This window comes from Mobula hypostoma, chromosome 15 (assembly GCF_963921235.1).
Source record: "Mobula hypostoma chromosome 15, sMobHyp1.1, whole genome shotgun sequence".
In the NCBI taxonomy this organism is placed as follows: domain Eukaryota; kingdom Metazoa; phylum Chordata; class Chondrichthyes; order Myliobatiformes; family Myliobatidae; genus Mobula; species Mobula hypostoma.
The window spans coordinates 2,998,085-3,025,249 of record NC_086111.1 but is presented as its reverse complement, the minus strand read 5'-3'; the positions used below and the strand labels follow the sequence as shown (position 1 = coordinate 3,025,249).

Below are 27,165 nucleotides of genomic sequence, written 5' to 3'. Positions count from 1 at the left end.
ACAGTAACGCCTCTGGACATGTAGTGCATTACCAGGTTTACTGAAAATGTGATGAACATGGGGAGGGAGTCTAGCTTTTCTATCAGCCAAATCTCCTGTATTTCAATATAACAGAAGGATCACAGAAAAAGATCAGAATTAGGTTTATCATCACCGATAATGGTTCTCGTGCCAGCAATGCAGTGCAAGACACAAAAATTACTGTCTGTCACAACAAGAAATAAAATAAATAAATAGCATAAAAGAGGCATGGTGAGGTAGTGTTCATGAGATCATGGACTGTTCCAAAATCTGATGGTGGAGGGGAAGGAGCTGTTCCTAAAATGTTGGGTGTGTGTCTTCAGGTTCCTGTACTTCCACTGTGATGGTAGTAATGAAAAGAGGACATAGCTCAATGGTTAGGATCTTAATGATGGATGCCACTCTCTTGAGGCACTGCCTTTCAAAGATGTCCTCGCTGGTGGGGATGATGGAGCTGGCTGAGTCTATGATATTTTGCAGCCTCTTTCAATCCTGTGCATTGAAGCCTCCGTACCAGGCAGTGAAGTATAGGTGCCCATGTGCCTGCTTCATGATTGCATTGATATATTGAGTCCAAGATAGATCCTCAGAGATATTGAAGAATAGCTGTTGGCGTGCCTTCTTTGCAATTGCATCAATATGTTGGGCGCAGGATAGATCTTCAGAAATGTTGACACCCAAGAACTTGAAACAGCTCACCCTTTCCACTGCAGATCCTTCAATGAGGACTGGTGTGTGTTCCATCAAGTCTGTGGAGTTTGAGGAGACTTGATATGTCACCAAAGACTCAGACAAATGTCTACAGATGTACCGTGGAGAGCAGTCTAACTGGTTGCAACACCGTCTGGTCTGGAGGGACCAGTGCACTGGATCAGGAAAAGCTGCAGAAGTTGTAAACTCAGTCAGCTCCATCATGGGCACTGGCCTTCCCAGCTTCGAGCACATCTTCAGAGGGAGCTGCCTCAGGAATGCAGCATTCATCATTAATGACCTTCACTATCCAGCTCACACCCTCTTCTCATTACTACCATCATGGTGCAGAAGCCTGAATTATTTCGGGGACAGCTTCTTTCCGTCTGTCATCAGATTTTTAAATGGACAAGGAACCCATGTACACTACCTCACTACTTTTTCTCTCTTTTTGGTCTCTGTTTGAACTACTTATTAAATTAAGTTTTTATACATGTTTTTTTTATTTTTTATTTTTATGTACTGCAATCTATTGCTGCCGCAAAACTCAAGTTTTCCGAAATATGCTGATTCCAATTCTGATTCAGTTTTAAATGACCACCCAATTATCTTGGGATCATGTCCCCAGTTTGAGGTTCTCCCATAAGCAAACATCTCAACAACAACTCCGACATACTCCCGTGAGATTATGTACATATTAATAACATCACCCCTCATTCTTCTGATCTCCAAAGAATATAAATCTAATTCATTAGTGCAATCTTCTCACCCCAGGAAGTATGCTGGCATTATTCTCCTTTTACTGGGGAAGTCAAATCTCCATATTAATACTATCAACAAGCTTTCATGTTAGTTTACTATTTTAAAGCATCTCTGTGCAAGCTTGACACTAAATTGATTTTATTCCAAATGCAACCATATGACTTATTGTTGAGAATCACTGAGTATTAATAATAATGAATTCTTTAAAACACTTGCCTAGTGAAATGCAAAAACGTGGCACACTATTGGGGAGCATAATGCTCATTCCCACAACACTTCCAGCTTTGCAGATCCCAAATACTTGCAATGTCAGGCCAATGGGCTGAAAAATCACTTGAAATAACTTCCTGTCCATGACGATGAAATTCTGCTTTAGCATTTTCATTTGCTTCACTGTCTGTTTCCCGCAATGGTTTCACCACAGTTGTTCAGGGAAATTGGATGTGACAAGGAAAGAACCAGGTAGATTTTCCTTTTGTAGTTCCCTAGCATTGACTTTATGTTTCCAGAATTCCTTGGAAAAACGTGGGGTTCCATCTAATGACAGTAAACCTATTTGCAGAACGTGTCACACATGAAAATGAAAGGATGTTAGAGCTGTTGTAAGGAATCACTCAACTTCACTTGCCTCATCTTTGAAATGTTCCAACAACCTATGGACTCACTGTCAAGGTCTCTTCCTCTCATGCTCTCGATATTTGTTGTTATTATTATTTATTTTTCTTCTTGCATAGTTTGCTGTCTTTTGCACACTGGTTGAATGCCCAAGCTGGAGCGGTCTTTCATGGGTTCTATCATGGTTATTATTCTATTATGGATTTATTGAGTACGCCCACAAGAACATGTATCTCAGGGTAGTATATATGTACTTCGATAATAAATTTACTTTGACTTTGCTACTGCCATGAATGTTTATTTTCCTAAACAAGACAAAACACCATTTATTTAATTTAATTTAGTTTTATTTGGAGACATAGCATGGAATAGGCCCTTCCCACCCTTCAAGCCGCACCACCCAGCAACCCTTGATTTACGGGACAAATTACAATGACTCATTAACCTACAGACTGTGGGATCAGAGGAGGAGAGGGTCAGTAACGTTAAATTCCTGGGTGTCACTATCTCAGAGGTCCTGTCCTGGATCCATCATATAAATATAATTGCAAAGAAAGCACAACAGTGCTTCTAATTCCTCAGTGTCTGCAGAGATTCAGCATGTCATCAAAAACCTTGGCAAACTTCTATAGGTGCGAGGTGGAAAGTGTGCTGACTGGCTGCATCACCGCCTGGTAATGCCTTTGAGCAGAAAATCCTACAAAAGGTAGTGGATTCAGCCCAGTACGTCATGGGTAAAACCCTCCCGACCATTGAGCACATCTACATGAAACATCACCATAGAAAAGCAGCTTCCATCATCAAACAACAGGAATTCTGCAGATGCTGGAAATTCAAGCAACACACATCAAAGTTGCTGGTGAACGCAGCAGGCCAGGCAGCATCTCTAGGAAGAGGTACAGTCGACGTTTCAGGCCGAGACCCTTCGTCAGGACTAACTGAAGGAAGAGTGAGTAAGGGATTTGAAAGTTGGAGGGGGAGGGGGAGATCCAAAATGATAGGAGAAGACAGGAGGGGGAGGGATGGAGCCAAGAGCTGGACAGGTGATTGGCAAAAGGGGATACGAGAGGATCATGGGACAGGAGGTCCGGGAAGAAAGACAAGGGGGGGGGCACCCAGAGGATGGGCAAGAGGTATATTCAGAGGGACAGAGGGAGAAAAAGGAGAGTGAGAGAAAGAATGTGTGCATAAAATAAGTAACAGATGGGGTACGAGGGGGAGGTGGGGTCTTAGCGGAAGTTAGAGAAGTCGATGTTCATGCTATCAGGTTGGAGGCTACCCAGACGGAATATAAGGTGTTGTTCCTCCAACCTGAGTGTGGCTTCATCTTTACAGTAGAGGAGGCCGTGGATAGACATGTCAGAATGGGAATGGGATGTGGAATTAAAATGTGTGGCCACTGGGAGATCCTGCTTTCTCTGGCGGACAGAGCGTAGATGTTCAGCAAAGCGGTCTCCCAGTCTGCGTCGGGTCTCGCCAATATATAAAAGGCCACATCGGGAACACCGGACTCAGTATATCACCCCAGTCGACTCACAGGTGAAGTGTCACCTCACCTGGAAGAACTGTTTGGGGCCCTGAATGGTGGTAAGGGAGGAAGTGTAAGGGCATGTGTAGCACTTGTTCCGCTTACACGGATAAGTGCCAGGAGGGAGATCAGTGGGGAGGGATGGGGGGGACAAATGGACAAGGGAGTTGTGTAGGGAGCGATCCCTGCGGAATGCAGAGAGAGGTGTGGAGGGAAAGATGTGCTTAGTGGTGGGAACCAGGGGAACCCTATTACGCCATCCCCTTCTCGCAATTCCTCCGTCTCCGCCGCATCTGCTCTCAGGATGAGGCTTTTCATTCTAGGACGAGGGAGATGTCTTCCTTTTTTAAAGAAAGGGGCTTCCCTTCCTCCACTATCAACTCTGCTCTTAAACGCATCTCCCCCATTTCACGTACATCTGCTCTCACTCCATCCTCCCACCACCCCACTAGGAATAGGGTTCCCCTGGTCCTCACCTACCACCCCACCAGCCTCCGGGTCCAAAATATTATTCTCCGTAACTTCCGCCACCTCCAACGGGATCCCACCACTAAGCACACCTTTCCCTCCCCACCTCTCTCTGCATTCCGCAGGGATCGCTCCCTACACAACTCCCTTGTCCAGTCGTCCCCCCCATCCCTCCCCACTGATCTCCCTCCTGGCACTTATCCGTGTAAGTGGAACAAGTGCTACACATGCCCTTACACTTCCTCCCTTACCACCATTCAGGGCCCCAAACAGTCCTTCCAGGTGAGGCAACACTTCACCTGTGAGTCGACTGGGGTGATATACTGCGTCCGGTGCTCCCGATGTGGCCTTTTATATATTGGCGAGACCCGATGCAGACTGGGAGACCGCTTTGCTGAACATCTACGCTCTGTCCGCCAGAGAAAGCAGGATCTCCCAGTGGCCACACATTTTAATTCCACATCCCATTCCCATTCTGACATGTCTATCCACGGCCTCCTCTACTGTAAAGATGAAGCCACACTCAGGTTGGAGGAACAACACCTTATATTCCGTCTGGGTAGCCTCCAACCTGATGGCATGAACATCGACTTCTCTAACTTCTGCTAAGACCCCACCTCCCCCTCGTACCCCATCTGTTACTTATTTTTATGCACACATTCTTTCTCTCACTCCTTTTTCTCCCTCTGTCCCTCTGAATATACCTCTTGCCCATCCTCTGGGTCCCCCCCCGCCCGTCTTTCTTCCCGGACCTCCTGTCCCATGATCCTCTCATATCCCTTTTGCCAATCACCTGTCCAGCTCTTGGCTCCATCCCTCCCCCTCCTGTCTTCTCCTATCATTTTGGATCTCCCCCTCCCCCTCCAACTTTCAAATCCCTTACTCACTCTTCCTTCAGTTAGTCCTGACGAAGGGTCTCGGCCTGAAACGTCGACTGCACCTCTTCCTACAGATGCTGCCTGGCCTGCTGCGTTCACCAGCAACTTTGATGTGTGTTGCTTCCATCATCAAAGACCCTCACCACCCAGACAATGCTCTTTTCTCGCTGCTGCCATTGGGTAGAAGGTACAAGAGCCTCAGGACTCGCACCACCAGGTTCAAAAACAGTTATTACCCCTCAACTATCACACTTTTGAACAAAAGGGGATAACTACACGTTCTATTTCTGGTGTTTCCCCAAATGATGGTCTGATGGTCTCACTATATGGACCCTTTATCTTGTTATTTCATGCTCTCATTATTTATTGGTATTTATTTATATCTGCATTTGCACCGTTTGTTGTCCATTGATCCTGTTTACAGTTACTGTTCTATAGGTTCAGCAGAAAAAGAATTCCATGCATTCCATCTGGAGGGCATACAAGCTCCTTACAGAGAGCTCTGGGACTGAGCTCCAAACTCTGACACCTCAAGCAGTAATAGTGTTGTGCCAACTGCTAGGCTACCATGATGCCATGTTAGTATGATGATAACACAAAACTGGACCAAAGACATATCCAATGAATACATAGAAGATAGACCATAGTAGAGTACAGCACAGGAAATGACCCTCCAGTCCATCATGTCTGTGGCGAATACTGTGCCAAATTAATGTAAATTTCTTCAATGTGCCTGTGATTGATATTCTTCCATTCTTCCATTCCCTGCATAATTATGTTCCTGTTAAAATGACATATTACCGTTTCTGCTTCCACCACCAGTACTGGAAGCCCAATCAAGGCACCTACCATGCTCTGTGTAAAAAGGTTGCCCTGCATATCTCCCTTAAAATTACACCCCCCCCCCCCATCCACCATGCCTCTCCGCCAAACCTTAAATGAACTTCTGTTTGCCATTTTGACCCTAGGAAAAATATTCTGATTGTCTATTGTATCTGTATCTCTCATAAACCTCTGTCAGATCTCCCCTCTGTCTCTGATTCTCCAGAGAAAACAATCCCAGTTTTTCCAGTTTTTCCTTAGAAGCTCATACCCTCTAATCAGGCAACATCCCAGTATACATCTTCTGCACCATTACCAAAGCTTCCCATAATGGAGTTATCAGAAATGCACAGCACAGGTAGGCTTTAAGAGTATTTTCAAGGTGCAAGGAAAGGTAGGGAGACAGAGAAATCTAGGAAAATGAATGCAGAGTTCATTCTGACAGTTGAAGGGATCAAAATTGAGGACGTTCAAGAGAGCACTTGTGGAGGAGGTAGATCTCTCAGAGGACTAATGGATACAGAGCAGGGTGCAGGGAGATTGTGAAAGCAGGTGAGAATGGAGGGGAGGAGAAGATGGCGGCGCGCGCAGCCACTCCGAATTGATATCGTATTTGTGAAGTAGGATGCCGTGCACAATCCTGATTTGATGGAGACGGCCGTGAGAAGCATGGAGGAACACCTGGAGAAACTTCTGAAATGCTTGTTTCGCTGCTGCTGCTATTGTGCGATCGAGAATCTCCAGAGGAGAAGGCCCCAAATCCCCAAATGACAATAAAAGAGGACTGCGGTCCTCATAATCTAGTCTAATCTAAAAATTTCTACTTTGTTGCTTAATTGTCAGCATGTAGATTGTCATGTGCCAGCAGGATCAGAATCAGGTTTAACATTGCCGGCACATGTTGTGAAATTTGTTAACTTAGCAGCAGCAGTACAACGCAAAACACGATAAATGCAGAAAAAATAAGTAAGTAAATCAATTACAGTAAGTATACATTTATATGTATATTAAATAGGTAGATACGTTGATACTTTACTGATCCCACAGGAAATTAGTGTGTCAGAGTAGCATTACAAGTGCACAGATATACAAATATTAGAAGAGATGTAAGAAAGAATAAAAAATAAGTTACCTCAAACGTCTAAATATATAATAAAAACTCGTGCAAAAACAGAAATAATAAAAGTGAAGTAGTGTTCATGGGTTCAATGTCCATATAGAAATCAGATGGCAGAGGGGAAGAAGCTGTTCCTGAATCGCTGAGTGTGTGCCTTCAGGCTTCTGTATCTCCTACCTGACGGTAACAGTGAGAAAAGGGCACGTCCTGGGTGCTGGAGGTCCTTAATAATTGGCTCTACCCTTCTGAGGCACTGTTCCTTGAAGATGTCTTGGATACTACGGAGACTAGTACCAAAGGTGGAGCTGACTAATTTTACAACTTTCTGTAGCTTCTTTTAATCCTGTGTAGTAGCACCCCCCCCATCCCCTACCAGACAGTGATGCAGCCAGTCAGAATGGTCTCCACAGTACTTCTGTAGAAGGTTTCAAATGTTTTGGGTGACAAGTTAACGTCTCAAACTCCTATTGAAATATAGCCACTGTCTTACCTTCTTTACAACTGCATCGATATGCTGAAACCAGGTTAGATCCTCAGAGATCTTGACATCCAGGACCTTGAAATTGCTCACTCTCTCCACTTCTGATCCCTCTATGAGGGTCAGTTTGTATTCCCTCATCCTACCTTTCTTGAGTCTACAATCAGCTCTTTCGGCTTACTGACATTGAGGTTGTTGCTGTGGCACCACTCAACTAGCTGGTATATCTCGCTCCTGTGCAGCCTCTTGTTTCCAACTGAGAATCTGTCAACAGTGGTTGTATCATCATCAAATTTATAGATGGCATTTGAGCTATATCTAACCACACAGTCATGGGTATAGAGAAAGTAGAGTAGAGGGCTAGGCACACATCCCTGAGGCACGCCAGTGTTGATTGCCAGTGAAGAGGAGATATTATTACCAATATGCTCAACTTGTGGTCTTCCAGTTATGAAGTCAAGGATCTAATTGTAAAGGGAGGTACAGAGGCCCAGGTCCTGTAACTTATCAAGCAAGACTGTAGGAATGATGGCGTTAAACATTGATCTGTAGTCAACGAACAGCTTCCTGACATAGATGTTTCTATTGTCCAGGTGATCTAAGGCCACGTGAAGAGCCATTGAGATTGCGTCTGTTGTAAGCAAATTGTAGCATTAGACAAATTGTAGTGGGTCCAGGTCCTTGCTGAGGCAGGAGTTCATTTTAGCCATGACCAACCTCGCAAAGCACAGCCTACACTTGTTCTAAGGAGGACACACTTCATGGAATAGTCAAGATATGCTTAAGTGTCTCAGCAGCAGATGACCCTGGAAAAGTCAAATGGTTTTATAGATCTGGAAAAACTGAATTAAGTGATGGGTCAAGTATGTGGCCTGAAAGTGGGAGGATGTTGTTTGGTGTAGAAGAACAAAGCGGCTTCGGAGTGCAAGTCTATACGTCAGGATATATCATTAAAAACATGGGATGCTTCCTTTTATAGTCAAGGCATAAAGTATATTTCTATAATACTGCATGCAAGACTAGTTACATGAGGAATACATCTAGTTCCAGTTACCACTTTACAACAGAGATGTGAATGCACCGGAGATTCATAAGGAAGTTGGAAGAACTGGCAACGTATCATTTTAAAGAAAGATGGGATAAACTATGGTTGTTTACTTTAGAATAGAAGATGCTGGTGTAAATAATGATTAATTTAGAGTAAGTAGAAAAGATCAATTTTATTTGGTGGAGGTGTTAAGAAGTTTTAAAATAAGGTGTTAAATAGTTTTAAAATAATTAGTTGAAGTATTAAAAGAGGGATGAGGAAAAACTTTTTCACTCAGGGAATATTTGGAGTTTACAACTCACTGCCGGATGCTATCAACAGAAATAATCACAGTGCTTAACTGTACTTCTGGACCAGCCAACATTTGGGACTTCATCTAAAGCCTGGCTAAGAACCACATAAATCATCGTCTACCAAGCCTCCTTTATCAATTTTCTAGGTTACCTCCTCAAAACAATCTGAGTCAGATTTGTAAAACAGGCTATCCCCTCTATAAAATCACTTTATCTTCTAATTAGTCCCTGCTTTTCCAAGTGAACGTAAATTGTCTCTCTTAAATTTGTGTCTAATAATGGAGATCTCACTGGCCTGTAGTTTCCTGACTTGTTCCTACTGCCCTTTGTGAATAAGTGAACAACATTAGCTGTCCTCACATCTTCTGGTACTTCACCAGTGGCTAATGAATATCCAAAAATCTGTTAGTGCTCAAACCATCTCCTCTTTTGCTTCACGTATCATTCTGACATTGATCCCATCAGCTTAATGAATGTCAATATCTCTAACACTTCCTCATTTTTGACACAGGCATGTTCCAGATATCAGCATATTCCTCTCCGCACATTCACCACGTTCAACTCCCTGGTGAACCTCTGCATTTTATCATTAATTACAATAGCTTAAACCTTCCATGGAAAAGAGGAAATGAAGGAAATGATGGGCATTTTGTCTAACACAAGGATGCCTCCCGTTTGTAGTAGACCCACCCAAGAAGGAATTATGCTCTGGACAATTCGTAACATATGGCAGATAATAGCTATTGATTTGCTTGGTCCAAAAAATTTCAGAAAGTGTATGAGAGGAATGAAATCATTACATCAGTTAATCAGAATCAACGTCTGTAGTTAAGTCCATGTGGAGGTAAATTAGAAATAAACTACTGTCCTCCTCCCCCTGCTCGTTTACCTCATGGTGTATGCTGTGGATCAGTTCTCAATATTCTCATTTCCAAGGAAGAAGAATCCAGATCCCAGTACAGAGGGTCGAACACCAAAATCCAAGATAATGGTTCAATGCAGCAGCAACACACCTCAGCTCCCTCAGACGTTTGAGTTTTCAGCACGAACACAACTCATCTCCCCCAGAGGAGTGAGTTCTCATCACAAACACTTCGCCCTCAGAGAAGTGAGTTTTCAGAACAAACGCAACTCATCTCCTTCAGTCGTTTGAGCTTTCAGCACAAACACAATTCATCTCCCTCAGAGGAGTGTTTTCAGCACGAACACAACTCATCTCCCTCAGATGTTTGAGTTTTCAGCACAAACACAACTCTTCACCCTCAGAGAAGTGAGTTTTCAGAATGAACACAACTCATCTCCCTCAGTCATTTGAGCTTTCAGCACAAACACAACTCATCTCCCTCAGAGGTGTGTTTTCAGCACAAACACAGTTCATCTCCCTCAGAGGAGTGTTTTCAGCATGAACACAACTCACCTTCCTCAGAGAAGTGTGTTTTCAGCACAAACACAACTTATCTCCCTCAGAGGAGTGTTTTCAGCACGAACACAACTCACCTTCCTCAGAGAAGTGTGTTTTCAGCACAAACACAACTTATCTCCCTCAGAGGAGTGTTTTCAGCACAAACACAACTCATCTCCCTCAGAGGAGTGTGTTTTTAGCACAAACACAGTTCATCTCCCTCAGAGGAGTGAGTTTTCAGCACAATCACAACTCATCTCCCTCAGAGGAGTGTTTTCAGCACGAACACAACTCATCTCCCTCAGACGTTTGAGTTTTCAGCACAAACACAACTCATCTCCCTCAGAGGAGTGAGTTTTCAGCACGAACACAACTCATCTCCCTCAGACGTTTGAGTTTTCAGCACAAACACAACTCATCTCCCTCAGAGGAGTGAGTTTTCAGCACTAACACAACTCATGAAGGAACAATGGGTGACAAGTGAGGTGGAAAATCTAGTCAGGTGGAAGAAGGCAGCATACGTGAGGTTTAGGAAGCAGGGATCAGATGGGTCTATCGAGGAATATAGGGAAGTAAGGAAGGAGCTTAAGAAGGGGCTGAGAAGAGCAAGAAGGGGGCATAAGAGGGCCTTGGCAAGTAGGGTAAAGGAACACCCCAAGGCATTCTTCAATTATGTGAAGAAAAAAAGGATGACAGGAGTGAAGGTAGGACCAATTAGAAATAAAGGTGGGAAGATGTGCCTGGAGGCTGTGGAAGTGAGCGAGGTCCTCAATGAATACTTCTCTTCAGTATTCACCAATGAGAGGGAACTTGATGATGGAGAGGACAATATGAGTGAGGTTGATGTTCTGGAGTTGTTGAGTTGTTAAAATACATTAGGACAGATAAGTCCCCGGGGCCTGAAGGAATATTCCCCAGGCTGCTCCACGAGGCGAGGGAAGAGATTGCTGAGCCTCTGGCTAGGATCTTTATGTCCTTGTTGTCCACGGGAATGGGACCAGAGGATTGGAGGGAGGCGAATATTGTCCCCTTGTTCAAAAAAGGTAGTAGGGATAGTCCGGGTAATTATAGACCAGTGAGCCTTACGTCTGTCGTGGGAAAGCTGTTGGGAAAGATTCTTAGAGAAAGGATCTATGGGCATTTAGAGAATCATGGTCTGATCTGGGACAGTCAGCATAGCTTTGTGAAGGGCAGATTATGTCTAACAAGCCTGACAGAGTTCTTTGAGGAGGTGACCAGGCATATAGATGAGGGTAGTGCAGTGGATGTGATCTATATGGTTTTTAGTAAGGCATTTGACAAGGTTCCACATGGTAGGCTTATTCAGAAAGTCAGAAGGCATGGGATCGAGGGAATTTTGGCCAGGTGGATTCAGAATTGGCTTGTCTGCAGAAGGCAGAGGGTCATGGTGGAGGGAGTACATTCAGATTGGAGAATTGTGACTAGTGGTGTCCCACAAGGATCTGTTCTGGGACCCCTACTTTTCGTGATTTTTATTAACGACCTTGATGTGGGGGTAGAAGGGTTTGTTGGCAAGTTTGCAGACAACACAAAGGTTGGTGGTGTTGTAGATAGTGTAGAGGATTGTCAAAGATTGCAGAGAGACATTGATAGGATGCAGAAGTGGGCTGAGAAGTGGCAGATGGAGTTCAACCCGGAGAAGTGTGAGGTGGTACACTTTGGAAGGACAAACTCCAAGGCAGAGTACAAAGTAAATGGCAAGATACTTGGTAGTGTGGAGGAGCAGAGGGATCTGGGGGTACATGTCCACAGATCCCTGAAAGTTGCCTCACAGGTGGATAGGGTAGTTAAGAAAGCTTATGGGGTGTTAGCTTTCATAAGTCAAGGGATAGAGTTTAAGAGTCGCGATGCAATGATGCAGCTCTATAAAACTCTGGTTAGGCCACACTTGGAGTACTGTGTCCAGTTCTAGTCGCCTCACTATAGGAAGGATATGGAAGCATTGGAAAGGGTACAGAGGAGATTTACCAGGATGCTGCCTGGTTTAGAGAGTATACATTATGATCAGAGATTAAGGGAGCTAGGGCTTTACTCTTTGGAGAGAAGGAGGATGAGAGGAGACATGATAGAGGTGTACAAGATAATAAGAGGAATAGATAGAGTGGATAGCCAGCGCCTCTTCCCCAGGGCACCACTGCTCAATACAAGAGGACATGGCTTTAAGGTAAGGGGTGGGAAGTTCAAGGGGGATATTAGAGGAAGGTTTTTTACTCAGAGAGTGGTTGGTACGTGGAATGCACTGCCTGAGTCAGTGGTGGAGGCATATACACTAGTGAAGTTTAAGAGACTACTAGACAGGTATATAGAGGAATTTAAGGTGGGGGCTTATATGGGAGGCAGGGTTTGAGGGTTGACACAACATTGTGGGCCGAAGGGCCTGTACTGTGCTGTACTATTCTATGTTCTATTCTATATTCATCTCCCTCAGAGAAGTGTTTTCAGCACGAACACAACTCATCTCCCTCAGACGTTTGAGTTTTCAGCACAAACACGGTTCATCTCCCCCAGACGTTTGAGTTTTCAGCATGAACACAACTCATCTTCCTCAGAGGAGTGTTTTCAGCACGAACACAACTCATCTTCCTCAGAGGAGTGAATTTTCAGCACAAACATGATTCATCACCCTCAGAGAAGTGAGTTTTCAGTACAAAGACAACTCATCTCCCTCAGAGGAGTGAGTTTTCAAATAAAACATTAACCTGAGCAACTCAATATTGGTGCAATATCAAAAAACAAGGGCCAATATTTATCCTTTGATATAGTTAAATTAATGAGCTGATCTTAATCAGATGCCTGCTTATGAGATTCTACAGTATTCAGAAAGCTGAAACAGGCCAAACTCCCACAAAAGCTGTTGCTTAACTTCTACAGAAGCACAATTGAAACCATCCTGACCGACAGCGTCACAGTGTGGTATGTCAGCTGCACAGCCGCTGAGTGACAAGACCTGCATCGCGTGGTGAAGGCGGCCCAGCGACTTGTCAGGATGGAGCTCCCAGGACTGGACACCATCTATTCCAGCAGACTCAGGAGGAAAGCAATCAGCATAACCAGAGACACCACACACCCCGGCCACTCCCTGTTTGACCCACTGCCATCCAGCAAAAGGTCCAGGACACTAAAAGCCAGAACAAATAGACTGAGGAACAGCTTCTATCCCAGAGCTGTGGTCTCCATCACACCACTCCCACAGAACAATGACTGAAACTGTCAGCAGACACAAGGACTCAAATACTTGCACTAACGGCACTTTGTGCATTACTGTGATATTCTGGTGCTGCTGCAACTTATTTTCTGCTGCTTATCTATTTAATACTGTTTTTCTATTACTGTCTTGTTTTTATCTACCGCTTTATTTAATTGCCTGAGAGGAAGCCAAACAGTGTTTCATTGTAACTATGTATAATGACAATAAAAATCATTCAGTTCAATTCAAATAGACTGTTGCAATTCTCACAATACAATAAAATACTTCTGAAGAGTTTTATTGGACACTAACTTACTTTGGACAATACAAAAGTATTGTGACAAATGTAATATAAGTGTGACTCTTCACTTTTCTATCTAATGCAACCAAATACTGATATTCCCTTGGCAAAATGTTTAAATGAATATTATTCCCTTCATAAGCTGCTTGTTTTCAATGTTTCAATCCTTGGTCTGAAAATGTCACAAAGAATGAGAACCATGTTCATCTCTCGCTTCCCAGTGAATGTTCGAATTGCCTGTGTGGCATGTGGAACTGATCTAAATCAAACACCATTTAATAAGCTTTCATGCTTTTTACACATTCTGTCTGATGATGTTAGACAACCCTGTCACCATGGTTTTGAAGGAAGTGTGCAACATATGTGCACCAATTTTACAAGATGTACTGTATCTCACTAGCAGACTGCTATGTTTAAACTCAAAAATTATTAAGACATTTGTTTAAATTAAGAGCACACTTAAGAGCAGCACACTTTAGAGCATGAGTAATCCTCCTCGAGTGCCTGGGCAATACTATTTCCTGGCAGAAGTGAAGCTGTGAAATATAATACAGTTCATCTACTTGTTGGTGACAATGAGAGCATTTCAAACACAATCATTCTTTATCAGTGGTGGATAATACTACAGAAATAATTTTGTAATTATTCTGATTCCTCGCCCATTGCCTGATGTTGCCTTGAGGAAAAGATTCTATATTAGAAACACAGAAACATAGAAAACCTATAGCACAATACAGGCCCTTCAGTCCACAAAGTTATGCCGAACATGTCCCTACCTTAGAAATTACTAGGCTTGTCTATAGCCCTCTATTTTTCTAAGCTCCATGTACCTATCCAACAGTCTCTTAAAAGACCTGTTGTATCTGCCTCCACCACCATTGCCGGCAGCCAATTCCATGCACTCACCACTCTCCGAGTAAAAAACTTACCCCTGACATCTCCTCTGTACCTACTCCCCAGCACCTTAAACCTGTGTCCTCTTGTGACAACCATTTCAGCCCTGGGAAAAAGCCCCTGACTATCCACACGATCAATGCCTCTCATCATCTTATACACCTCTCTCAGGTCACCTCTCATCCTCCGTCGCTCCAAGGAGAAAAGGCTGAGTTCACTCAACCTATTCTCATAGGGCATGCTCCCCAATCCAGGCAAAATCCTTGTAAATCTCCTCTGCACCCTCTCTATGGCTTCCACATCCTTCCTGTAGTGAGGCGACCAGCACATGATCTCACAAGATCTTAAATTAACATAATTTCTCAGGTGTACAGACACATCTTCTCACTCGATGTGCAATCAGAGGTCACCCTTTCATTTTAAGGTTGTAATTATCACAAGTCAGCAAGCATGTATTTGTGTATTCTTCTGAACTTCAGTCAGAATGAAGCGTACGTATCTCATATTGGGCATGGCCAAGCTCACTTCCTCCTTGTAGAATGTAAGCAATTGAAGAAAATTTATCAAAAGTGTGAGGCTGGTCATATCCTGATTTAGTTTCATTTATTTATCCATGTACATGGAAACATTCAGTGAAAAGCACAGTTTGTGTTAACAACCTCGGGATGGGACGTGCTTGGGGCAGCTCACAAGTGTCTCGTGCATTCTGACACCAACAGGGTATGCCCACAATATTCAATAGAAACAACAACAACAACAGCAAAACGAGCCCCTTTCCTTCTTCCTGCTCATACAACCACTCTCACGTACAGACAGTCCTACAACCCAGTATAGGCTGCTTTCTGGTCACCAATCTCCAGTGGAGTATTGGGCACACAAACAGTGGGTCTCTGGCACACCCAGGCCCTCAAATTCCACACCTTCAGGCTTCAATCTTCAGTAACAACCCCAGGACTCGCTGATGTCAGGACCCCAAATTCCAGGCCTCAAACTCAGCACTCTTGCCGATGATGTAACCCCAAAACCCAGGCCTAGGACTGTGGAATGGCTGATTCACGTACAGGGCCAAGGAGTTCATCGGCTCTCACCCCTCCTGCCCAGATGGACCTCAAATTCTGGAACCCAACAAGCTGGTGGTCTCGCTGATCTGGGGGGAGGGTTGCATGTTCACATCACTAGCCTTCAAACACGGAGCGGAACTCATTATAGTTAATATTATGAGAACCAAAGAAACAAAATCATTTTGTATTGATTGTCTATTTCCTGGGTATATTTAAATATTTAGAACTTAAGTGTCCAGGTGGATGAGGAAGGAGAAGGAGCTTGCAATGCTAGAGGCAGAAGATGAAACAACAGAAGGAGTTGCAGGGCTTAACCATTGGAATTCTCTCCCTCATCACAGTACGGAAGTGTCTTCAGCATGCAGACTGCAGTAGTTGAAGGGGAAATAAAGGGATGAGGCACAATACGTGACTTTCTGAGTGATACCCATGTCCCAAGGATGAAGAAAGTCTTGTGAGTAAAGGATTTCCTTTCCACATTTCAGTCTTCGACGAACAAGAGATTTTACACATCGGATGTAAAGTATTGTGCTGGTTTTATCAAAAATTCTGTACTTATTTTTGTTCTGCTTTTCTTCTGAATATTTGATGAATGTCAGAGAAAATGGAAATAGCAAGGAGGATGTATATGTCATAAGCCAACAGGTACAGGACATGACAAAATTTTACAAATACCAGAATTAATCCACTGAAGGGCAAAAAAATATTTCATCCCTGGCACTTCCAGGTTCATCTGGATAACTTTCACCAGTTAGAGTACAAATAAAAGAGAGTAAGTGTTCAACACAAAGCCATCATCAAGAATACAACGATTCTGCAGATGCTGAAAATCCTGTTCTACACATATAAAAAGCTGGAGGAGCTCAGGAAGTCAGGCAGCACCTGTGGAAAGGAATAAGCAATTGATGTTTCAGGGCAAGATCCTGCATCATAGGTGCTGCCTGACCTGCTGAGTTCCTCCAGCCTTTTGCATGTGGTACCATCAGTCAGGAAGGTGTGCGTGTGCCAACAGGGAGCAGAAATCCTCATGTGCAGCAATAGAAAGAAACTAATGCCTGCTTCTCAGAGGTGTATGGGTAAGTGTGAGACTAGCCTGAAGATCTGTGGTACAACAGTTGATATATTATTGTACCAGTCACTGCAGTTAGTTGAGTGACGGTTCCCTGCAATAGAGGATGTTTTGCTGTTAGCTCTAACATCATTACTTCCCTTAGTGAAGGGCAACACAAAAGAATCTATGAATTGCACAATTACATGAACTACATGTTAAATTTTATGCAACACTAAAAGCAAACAGCATTAGAAATAAAGAATTTTATGTAAGTCAATTGATTTTTTTTTTGAATTTATATGCATGCACCCTGTATATGTCAGTGGATAAATCACAGCAAACAGAATATGTTCCTGAGATGCAGCACTACAACAAGAAAAGGAGTGAGTCAGACATTAGATTAGTCCATCTTTTTCAACGGGTCACTGAAACTCTACATCAATGCATACCGCCCACGACAAACAAACAAAGATGCCTTGCAGTTGTTGCTAGCTTTCTTAATGTAGTGGGGATACTACTTACAACGAGATAGTGGACATCACACAGGAGGTTGCTTGGTGAATTGTATAATGATTTATTTTTCACATTTACCAAGATTTTGTAGGCTGGAGTCTACACTCAAAAGAGAAGTGTGCTTCTGATGAAAGGAGACCTGTTTCTAAGAAAGCAACCACTGGCAAATATAGGTTTGGAGGGACGGGGTCAGGTGGATATTTAGGTATTATAGATTGCAAACATTTTGATACAAATGATGGCAATGTAATGTTAACTTTCGTGCATGTTTACTTTATTTCTTTATTTAGAGATACAGTGCCAAATAGACCCTTCAAGCTGCACCGCCCAGAATCACCGACAACCTCAATTTAACCCTAATCTAGTCACGGGACAATTTACAATGAGCAGTTAACTTACCCTTTGGAGTGTGGGGGGAGACTGGAAGGCCCAGGCATTCCATTGGGACAGACGCACAAAGACTCGATTCAGAACTCCAAATGTTACAGCGTCACAGTAATGCTATGCTACAGTGGCACCCCAATCTCCTTGCTTGGCATGTTTATAAGCAAGGCAGCTAATACACATTTAGTTCTTGATGAAGATTCACTTTTAAATCCTACTTCACATAAGTGTTACAATACTTGACTCTAAGGTTCTGAAAAATCTACTGACTGACAGTCCAATTAAACATAGCAAGTCAGGACTCACATTACCTGAAGAACATTTTCAAAACCTGAAGATCCATTCGATTACTGCTAATGTTGATCTCTGCGCCTGGTATATCTTGCAATAGCAGAATTACACTCGGTGGCCGCTTGGTTAGGTGCAGGAGTGGAGGCCAGTATGGTCCTCTGCTCCTGTAGCCCATCCGCTTCACGGTTCAATGAGCTGTGTGTTCAGAGATGCTCTTCTGCACACCTCTGTTGTAATGTGTGGTTATTTAACTTACTGTCAGCTTGAACTGCTGACCTCATTCATTAACAAAACATTTTCACACCCAGAAATGCTGCTCATAGACGTTTGCTTTCTCTCTTGTACCCACCTCTGTAAACCCTCGAGGCTGTTGGCGGGAAAATCAAAGAAATCAGCAGTTTCTAAGATACTCAAACTACTATGTCTGACACCAACAATCATTCAAAGGCACTTGGATCACATTTCTTCCCCATTCTGATGTTTGGTCTTAACAAAACCTGACCCTCTTGACTATGCCTGCATGCTTTTATGCATTGAGTTGCTGCCACATCATTGGGTGATTAGATATTTGTATTAATGAGAAGTCTGTATGCAGGTATACCTAATAAAGTGGCCACTGAGTGCTAACAGCACTTCTTAAGAATGACCTACTTCCAGGCTAAAGGCTGATTTATACTTCTGCACAGTAGCCTACGCCGTAGCCTGCACAAGTGGCCTACGCCGTTGTGAGCATTTATACTTGTGCGTTGCTGTGTATGAGTCACTCTGCAATTTACCACCAAAACGATAGTTGACGGTAGGGTTTCTACGCCACTGTGTTGAGTTTCTTGGTGTTGAAATTCAACATGAAGACACTCCAACTTCAAACAATGGCGATTGAAACTGAAGGAGAGTGAATTTTCTGTGCTTGTCTGGCCACTGAGAGACATGGACAAGGAAGTGCATTTCAAATATTTTTGGATGTCGGCATGTAGATTTAACGATTTGGTTCATCATCTCCAACCATTTATTTCGCATCAGTATACTCAGAGACTGGCGATTACCATTCGAATTTTAGCTTCAGGTGGAAGTCAGCAGGCTGTAGCAGCTTGCTACAAACTGGCATCAAGCACAGGGTCCTCCATAATTTCGGAGGTCTGTAAAGCTTTATGGAAAGCATTGCAGCCAGAGTTCCTTCCCTGCCCTTCAGTCACCCAATGGGAAGCTATTGCAGTGTAAGAGGAGATGCGATGCTACCGAGCGGACCAATCACAGTTGATGCAGTCTGCATTGCCGCAACACGTAGTTACATTTTTGGGGAGGTGTGCGTCAGGCTATGGCGTAGGGTACGGCGTAGGGTATGGCGTAGGGTACGCGGCTATGTCATACCTACGGCGTTGATTTGACGCAGAAGTATAAATTGGCCTTAAGCCTGAAAGCTGTTGCCTGTCCCTACCTTACTGAAAGCTCCACAGGTTCTGAAAAGGAGAAAGTACAAATGGAATGAATAATTCATGAGAGACTTGGTGAACTGTTTGATCAGGATTTAAAATTGGAAATGCATGGGGAAGACTAAAGAAATTGCTTTTAATGGACATTGGCAACACTGTGCAATTGATGGAGTAAGATTTCTATTTTCTCTGCAGATCACAATTCCTAGTTAGACCTCAGCCAAGCATCCTGGAATAGCCAAGCATTGCTTTCAGTTACTGACTTGGGGGAGGCTAATGAGTTCTTTCATCAGTTCATCAGCCTTTTCTATTGGCGTGCACTTGCTGTAACATCCACTGCTAACCATGTAGTTGCTGCGGAAGACATCTTTATTACACTGCTGCTATTCAGGTCAGCTGGAATATGATCTGCGTCACTGTTAATTATTGCCAAATCAATGGTAAATTGTGCTGATAGCATCTTTACTGTACGAATAAAGATACGTTTGTATATTATTCCAATTCAAATCAAAGACATAAACAGGATTAATTTTCACTGTATTTTTCCAAATTCCTTTTTCCCAAATGGCATCAACTATGACAAAGGAGCAGATTTAGCTATTCGGCCCATCGCATCTGCTGGAGACCAACCAAACTGGAAATGGGTGAATTTCACAGAAGCTTAGTGTGATTATCGATGAATTGCACTTTAAGGGTAGATTGGATTTAAGCAAATAGGTTTTAACTCACACTATTTTCATAGTGCGTGGTATACAAAAAGGAGACTGTTGAAATAGTGAAAGCAAAGTTTTGGTCTGAGACACACTGGGACTGGCACTGCAAATCTATAGCTTGGGGGTAGCAAATGACATTAAATAAAATACTGAAGGAATGAAGTGATTCATCCCTCTCAAAGAATGGTGAAGGTCATAAAATAACAGTGTCATAAGGGCATGGCTGAGAAGGAACCCAAGTGCAAGACACAGACACCGAAGTACTAGGGACAGGACTAGGATACGGGGCGATGGCAAGGACATGGACAGGAAAACCAGGAACCTGGAACAGGACTGAACAAGAGAGCTAGGAGCCCGGGTTTGGACTCTGAGCCAGGGACTGGACAAGGACCCAGTACCTGGGTCTTGCCTCTGGCTCGGACCCCAGAAATAGGCAAGGATGAGGCTTAGCAGACAGGCAGGACGAGGCTGGAGTCTTCAGGCTAGAAGCTAGAAGCTAGAGACTTGGCTTGGCTTGGCTTGGCAAGAGGCTGGAGTCTTCAGGCTCGAGGCTAGGCAAGAGACGAGGCGAGGCTTGGCAGGAGGCTGGAGACTGGAGGCTGCAGACTTGAGGCGAGGCGAGGCTGGAGGCTGGAGATTTGAGGCAAGGCGAGGCTTGGCAGGCTCCCCCTGGGCAGGGCACGGATCACCTGGGCAGGGCACAGATCACCACCTGACAGAGGCAAGGGACAGGAAGGGACAGAACCAACCCCAGGTAACGGCAAGACGGCCTGGCTTACCTGGGCGGAGGTAAGGGACAGGAAGGGGGCTAGGTACAGGGTGGCTCCAGGACCAGACAGGAAGACAAGGCAAGGTTACTGGCAAAGCAAGGCAAGACAAGACTTCAGGCGAGACGAGGCGAGAATTACCGGCAAGACGAGGCAAGGCTTCTGGTGAGGAAACTGAAGGCAGAGGAAGGGATCCAAGGAGTAACATAGAAACACAGAAACATAGAAAATAGGTGCAGGAGTAGGCTATTCGGCCCTTCGAGCCTGCACCGCCATTTATTATGATCATGGCTGATCATCCAACTCAGAACCCCGCCCCAGCCTTCCCTCCATACCCCCTGATCCCCGTAGCCACAAGGGCCATATCTAACTCCCTCTTAAATATAGCCAATGAACTGGCCTCAACTGTTTCCTGTGGCAGAGAATTCCACAGATTCACCACTCTCTGTGTGAAGAAGTTTTTCCTAATCTCGGTCCTAAAAGGCTTCCCCTCTATCCTCAAACTGTGACCCCTCGTTCTGGACTTCCCCAACATCGGGAACAATCTTCCTGCATCTAGCCTGTCCAATCCCTTTAGGATTTTATACGTTTCAATCAGATCCCCCCTCAATCTTCTAAATTCCAACGAGTACAAGCCTAGTTCATCCAGTCTTTCTTCATATGAAAGTCCTGCCATCCCAGGAATCAATCTGGTGAACCTTCTTTGTACTCCCTCTATGGCAAGGATGTCTTTCCTCAGATTAGGGGACCAAAACTGCACACAATACTCCAGGTGTGGTCTCACCAAGGCCTTGTACAACTGCAGTAGTACCTCCCTACTCCTGTACTCGAATCCTCTCGCTATAAATGCCAGCATACCATTCACCTTTTTCACCGCCTGCTGTACCTGCATGCCCACTTTCAATGACTGGTGTATAATGACACCCAGGTCTCGTTGCACCTCCCCTTTTCCTAATCGGTCACCATTCAGATAATAATCTGTTTTCCTATTTTTGCCACCAAAGTGGATAACTTCACATTTATTCACTTTAAATTGCATCTGCCATGAATTTGCCCACTCACCTAACCTATCCAAGTCACCCTACAGCATCCTCCTCACAGCTAACACTGCCGCCCAGCTTCGTGTCATCCGCAAACTTGGAGATGCTGCATTTAATTCCCTCATCCAAGTCATTAATATAAATTGTAAACAACTGGGGTCCCAGCACTGAGCCTTGCGGTACCCCACTAGTCACTGCCTGCCATTCTGAAAAGGTCCCGTTTATTCCCACTCTTTGCTTCCTGTCTGCTAACCAATTCTCCACCCACACCAATACCTTACCCCCAATACCGTGTGCTTTAAGTTTGCACACTAATCTCCTGTGTGGGACCTTGTCAAAAGCCTTTTGAAAATCCAAATATACCACATCCACTGGTTCTCCCCTATCCACTCTGCTAGTTACATCCTCAAAAAATTCTATGAGATTCGTCAGACATGATTTTCCTTTCACAAATCCATGCTGACTTTGTCCGATGATTTCACCGCTTTCCAAATGTGCTGTTATCACATCTTTGATAACTGACTCCAGCAGTTTCCCCACCACCGACGTTAGGCTAACCGGTCTATAATTCCCCGGTTTCTCTCTCCCTCCTTTTTTAAAAAGTGGGGTTACATTAGCCACCCTCCAATCCTCAGGAACTAGTCCAGAATCTAATGAGTTTTGAAAAATTATCACTAATGCATCCACTATTTCTTGGGCTACTTCCTTAAGCACTCTGGGATGCAGACCATCTGGCCCTGGGGATTTATCTGCCTTTAATCCCTTCAATTTACCTAACACCACTTCCCTACTAACATGTATTTCCCTCAGTTCCTCCATCTCACTGGACCCTCTGTCCCCTACTATTTCTGGAAGATTATTTATGTCCTCCTTAGTGAAGACAGAACCAAAGTAATTATTCAATTGGTCTGCCATGTCCTTGCTCCCCATAATCAATTCACCTGTTTCTGTCTGTAGGGGACCTACATTTGTCTTTGCCAGTCTTTTCCTTTTTACATATCTATAAAAGCTTTTACAGTCCGTTTTTATGTTCCCTGCCAGTTTTCTCTCATAATCTTTTTCCCCTTCCTAATTAAGCCCTTTGTCCTCCTCAGCTGAACTCTGAATTTCTCCCAGTCCTCAGGTGAGCCACTTTCTCTGGCTAATTTGTATGCTTCTTCTTTGGAATTGATACTATCCCTAATTTCTCTTGTCAGCCACGGGTGCACTACCTTCCTTGATTTATTCTTTTGCCAAAAGGACAAGAACAATCCAGCCACCACGCCCTGGTCTCTGAAGGTATTTATGCAGCCAGTCCCAAGTAGCATCAGCTGACTCAATTAGAGCTCAACAAGAACAGAAACAGGGTAGACAGGAAAACCTGGAGCAAGGGTCAATGGACCGGACCGTGAATCGGAATATGGACTTCACGGACTGGACTATGACAAACAGTACTGTACCCAGATGGTGCAGGAAGAGGTGCTGTGCTTTACTCTGTAGGAAAATATTCAGGTCAAGTGGCATGAGATTCCTCCATGGTTTTTACCAAGTCTTGTGCCGATAAATACACTGGACAACAAATTTGTTCAAAAGTGTTGCTTCCTCAGAAATTTTTTGTTTATGATAGACTGCTTGAAGATGAACACAAGTATAATTTCAGACTACTTGTATCACGTAGGAATTTGGAAAAACAACAAATTAACTTATATTGAATATAATGTGTTTAATTGCATTATAGTGCTGATACTTTGCAATAGTTCAACTAAGTTAAAAATATTTTGTTAATGATTTTCATTTGTACTCAGTGTCTGAGGCTTCTCACTTAAGTGTCCAACAATATATTCACCAGCATTGATGGATTCCAGTTGCCCAGGTATCCTTTCTCCATGACCACAATGTTCTGGTGAAACCTTTCACCCTGCTCGTCGCTAACAGCACTGAGATTTGCAGGGAACAAGTCGAAATGGGAATGCAAAAAATGAACCTTCAGTGACATGTTGCATTTCATGGTTTTATATCCTTGAGGCCAAGTGGTTAAGGCATTGGACTAGCTACCTGAAGGTCGTGAGTTCGAGCCCCAGCCGAGGGAACGTGATATGTCCCTGAGAAAGGCACTTAATCACACATTGCTCTGCGACGACACTGGTGCCAAGCTGTATGGGTCCTAATACCCTTCCCTTGTGCAACATTGGTGTCGTGGAGAGGAGCGACTTGCAGCATGGACAACTGCTGGTCTTCCATACAACCTTGCCCAGGCCTGCGCCCTGGAGAGTGAAGACTTTCCAGGCGCAGATCCATGGTCTCGCAAGACTAACGGATGCCTTTATTTTTATTTATTATATGCTTGAAGCATGCTTTCAAACAGTTGCATGTAGTTTGGTGCTCTGTAGATGCCGAGAAAAATTTCAACTTCCTTGAATGCCTTCCATGTGATTTTCTCCGGTCCCTCTAGAAATTCTTCAAATTGCCTGTCATTGATGACCTGTTTGATTTGTGGACCAACAAAAATGCTTTCCTTAACCTTGGCATCAGTTATTCTGGGAAGCATCTGTCTCAAATATCAAAATCCTTCACAGAAATTTTTGTACCTGGTGATAGCAAATTCCATCCTTACAGTCCTGAACTCAATAATTATTACTAAAACCTGTCCTGCTATGCAGCAGCCGTGCTGCCTAAGCCTGCCCAAGCATGCCCGGACAAGATAGGAAACTTTCCAGCTTACATTGTAGGCAACATGTTAATTGACTTCAATTATGAATTGAAATAATAAACGTAAGTTTATTTTAAAATGGTGCGTGATAGGGAAATTCCATGGTGATTTTCATGATCAGTAGCCCAGGGTTCATAAGATACACCAAAAGGTATTTAGGAAGCAAAATCTTTGTTGTCCAGTGATATTAGACATAATACTCAATCTGTTGCACTGTATTGGCCTCAAAGATTAATGTTTGCAACTGTTTCTGTAAATAGAAATACTAAATCCATTACCGTCTCAAGCAATTTAAAACCATTAAACAGATAAGAAAGAAATTATTCAATATTTGTATCAACTGATATTTAACAATAGAATAAGTCGATATCATATTTTGATAAAATATACCACATGCAAGAAACAGTAAATTTATAACCATAATAATCAATAAGTATCAGGATAACAAGTTGCTGAAAATATCAAGATTAAACTTCCACTCTGTGGAATCCTCTCCGGCAACATAAAGAAATCTACTTTTGGTTTTATTCAGATGGCTCAAATGTTATCTTTTTTTTTATTTGTACTCTTAGCTTTGCTCTATATTTGGTATATTATGGTATAGATGAAAAAATTATAATTCATGAGATATAGACAAATAATTTAACAACGTATCACATCAGAATGATATTAACATTTCAGTTATGATTGGAGCTATATTCTAATACAAAGCATGAAAAGTATGTCTCCATTATGATATAAAAATCCAAATTTTCAGCTAGCTTTGCCATATCTTACATAGTGCTCTGACTACACAACGTCCCTATAACCTAATGATTAGATTTAATCAACTTCAGTCCCGCTACAGTTTTCTGATTCAGCCAACGAACAACATAGACACTGCACCCCAATAAAATGTAATTGTCTTCGTGACCAGACAACTGAATATTTCCAATATTTCTATGAATTCTCCTGCCAAATCATGTTTAACTATAATGAATTTTGCAAATGCGTGCTGCTACACAGTCATAAAGTGAGTAAGCCTTTCTCTATCAGGAAGTTCCCCTCATGACAATCTGCGGTTACTGTTGGATCACTGCAAGCAGCAGAAACCTGTTGAGAAGTAGACCGAATACCTTGGGTTAGTTTCACACAATAGGGCTAACATCCTAATCCAACAATAGCAACAGAATGACTCCAGTAATAGGGCGCGTGCTCTCACTTTTTCGAATCATCAGAGACCAATACCCAATATGATGAATCCATCAGAACTCTCATAGTCCAAACTGAGTGAAACACAGAGGATGAATGCCAAATTGTCTAAGCTGGGTTTTTCACCCAACTTGACTAAACAATGTAAATAATTAACACAATAACAACGGAGAACAACTATAACACATTGATGATGTCTTGTTTCTTCTCTGTAACTAAGAAAAAGATTGGAAAGGTAAGATTTGATCTGGAACAGAAAACTGAAGATAGTTCAGCTGCTACCTGTTGCATACCCCATTCTAGTCGCTTTAAAGGAACTAACGTTTGGGATTGTACTGTGTCCCTCCTCATGTCATATTTCACACCCTACATATGTTAACTCTTCTTCAGTCATACGCAGTCGATTCCTGTTAATTGGATCATTGGTTAAATGGGGCAGCTGCTCATTTGGGACAACTCTTAAAGAACAAAAACTAACCAAGAACATTGCCAGGATGCCCTTTATAAATTTGGGACACTATAATGCTTAATTGGGACAGGAGACTGTTGCCAAACAGGTTCTAACCAGCATCAGTTGCAAGCATTTGTGTAGCTATTAGACGCTACACCATGCTTAAAGTAAACAGTTTTTAAATAGCACCAGTTGCATGTGTTTGTGTTCCTGACAATTATCAGTGATTTTGGTCACTGACGGTTGTCGAGAAATAAGCAGTAAGCCAGTTCAGAACTGTTTTGCTCACTGGGATTTCAAGCATTTAGGATTGGAGATGCCAGAAATGACCAGGAGTGAAAAGAAAATTATTTTACTCCTTCGACAAATTAAGACCCACGATGAAGTTAAAGAAGTTACCAATTATCTTGAATGTTACAATGAAAATGAAGATTTGGAAGATGTAATCATCAACAGCACTGTATGAAGGCAGTCCACTACCTGCAACAGTTGAACTGTCTGCTCTAATTTTGCTCATTCTGGCCACTGGATGAATTCCTCTGTCAATAACTATCAGGAACTAATACACGGTTTTATAGTACTGTAGTAGTATTGGTAGTGTTCTAATTTGTTCTGTATTTCATTTAAAGACATAATTTGTCACTCAGTTTGTCTGTTTTATATCTTTTTAACTATTTCCATTAAACTTCAGTTAATTGGGGCAGCCGCTTAAATGGGCCAAAACGTAGTGGTTCCAGTGTGTCCCAATTAGCCATAATCCACTGTATATAAATGTTTTACATTCATTCTGCCAGACAATAATCTCCTCGGGCGCGTGATGTTCCCTTTCTCTGTCCTCCTCGTTGCTAAGCAGCAGCATAAAGTCATGTTGTTCAGGAGATTCTTGACTTTGAAATTAGAAGCATGCTGGGATATCAAAGCATGATTCTCTCTTACATAGCTTCAAGAAAAAGCAATAAAATGTTTTTGCAACAATGAATTTCACTACTCACGATTTCGCAGAAATTGACAGAATGAGTTTTCAATGAAGAGTGCATTTTAGCAAGAGACTTCTAAACA

At 43.0% G+C, this 27,165-nt stretch overlaps 1 protein-coding gene across 5 annotated transcripts in view; it reads right to left on the bottom strand.

The window, feature by feature from the left end:
* LOC134356647 (kelch domain-containing protein 8B-like) overlaps nucleotides 1-27,165 on the bottom strand; it is a 163,548-nt gene that overhangs the window by 112,040 nt on the left and 24,343 nt on the right. The gene's annotated exons all lie outside the window — the stretch shown is intronic.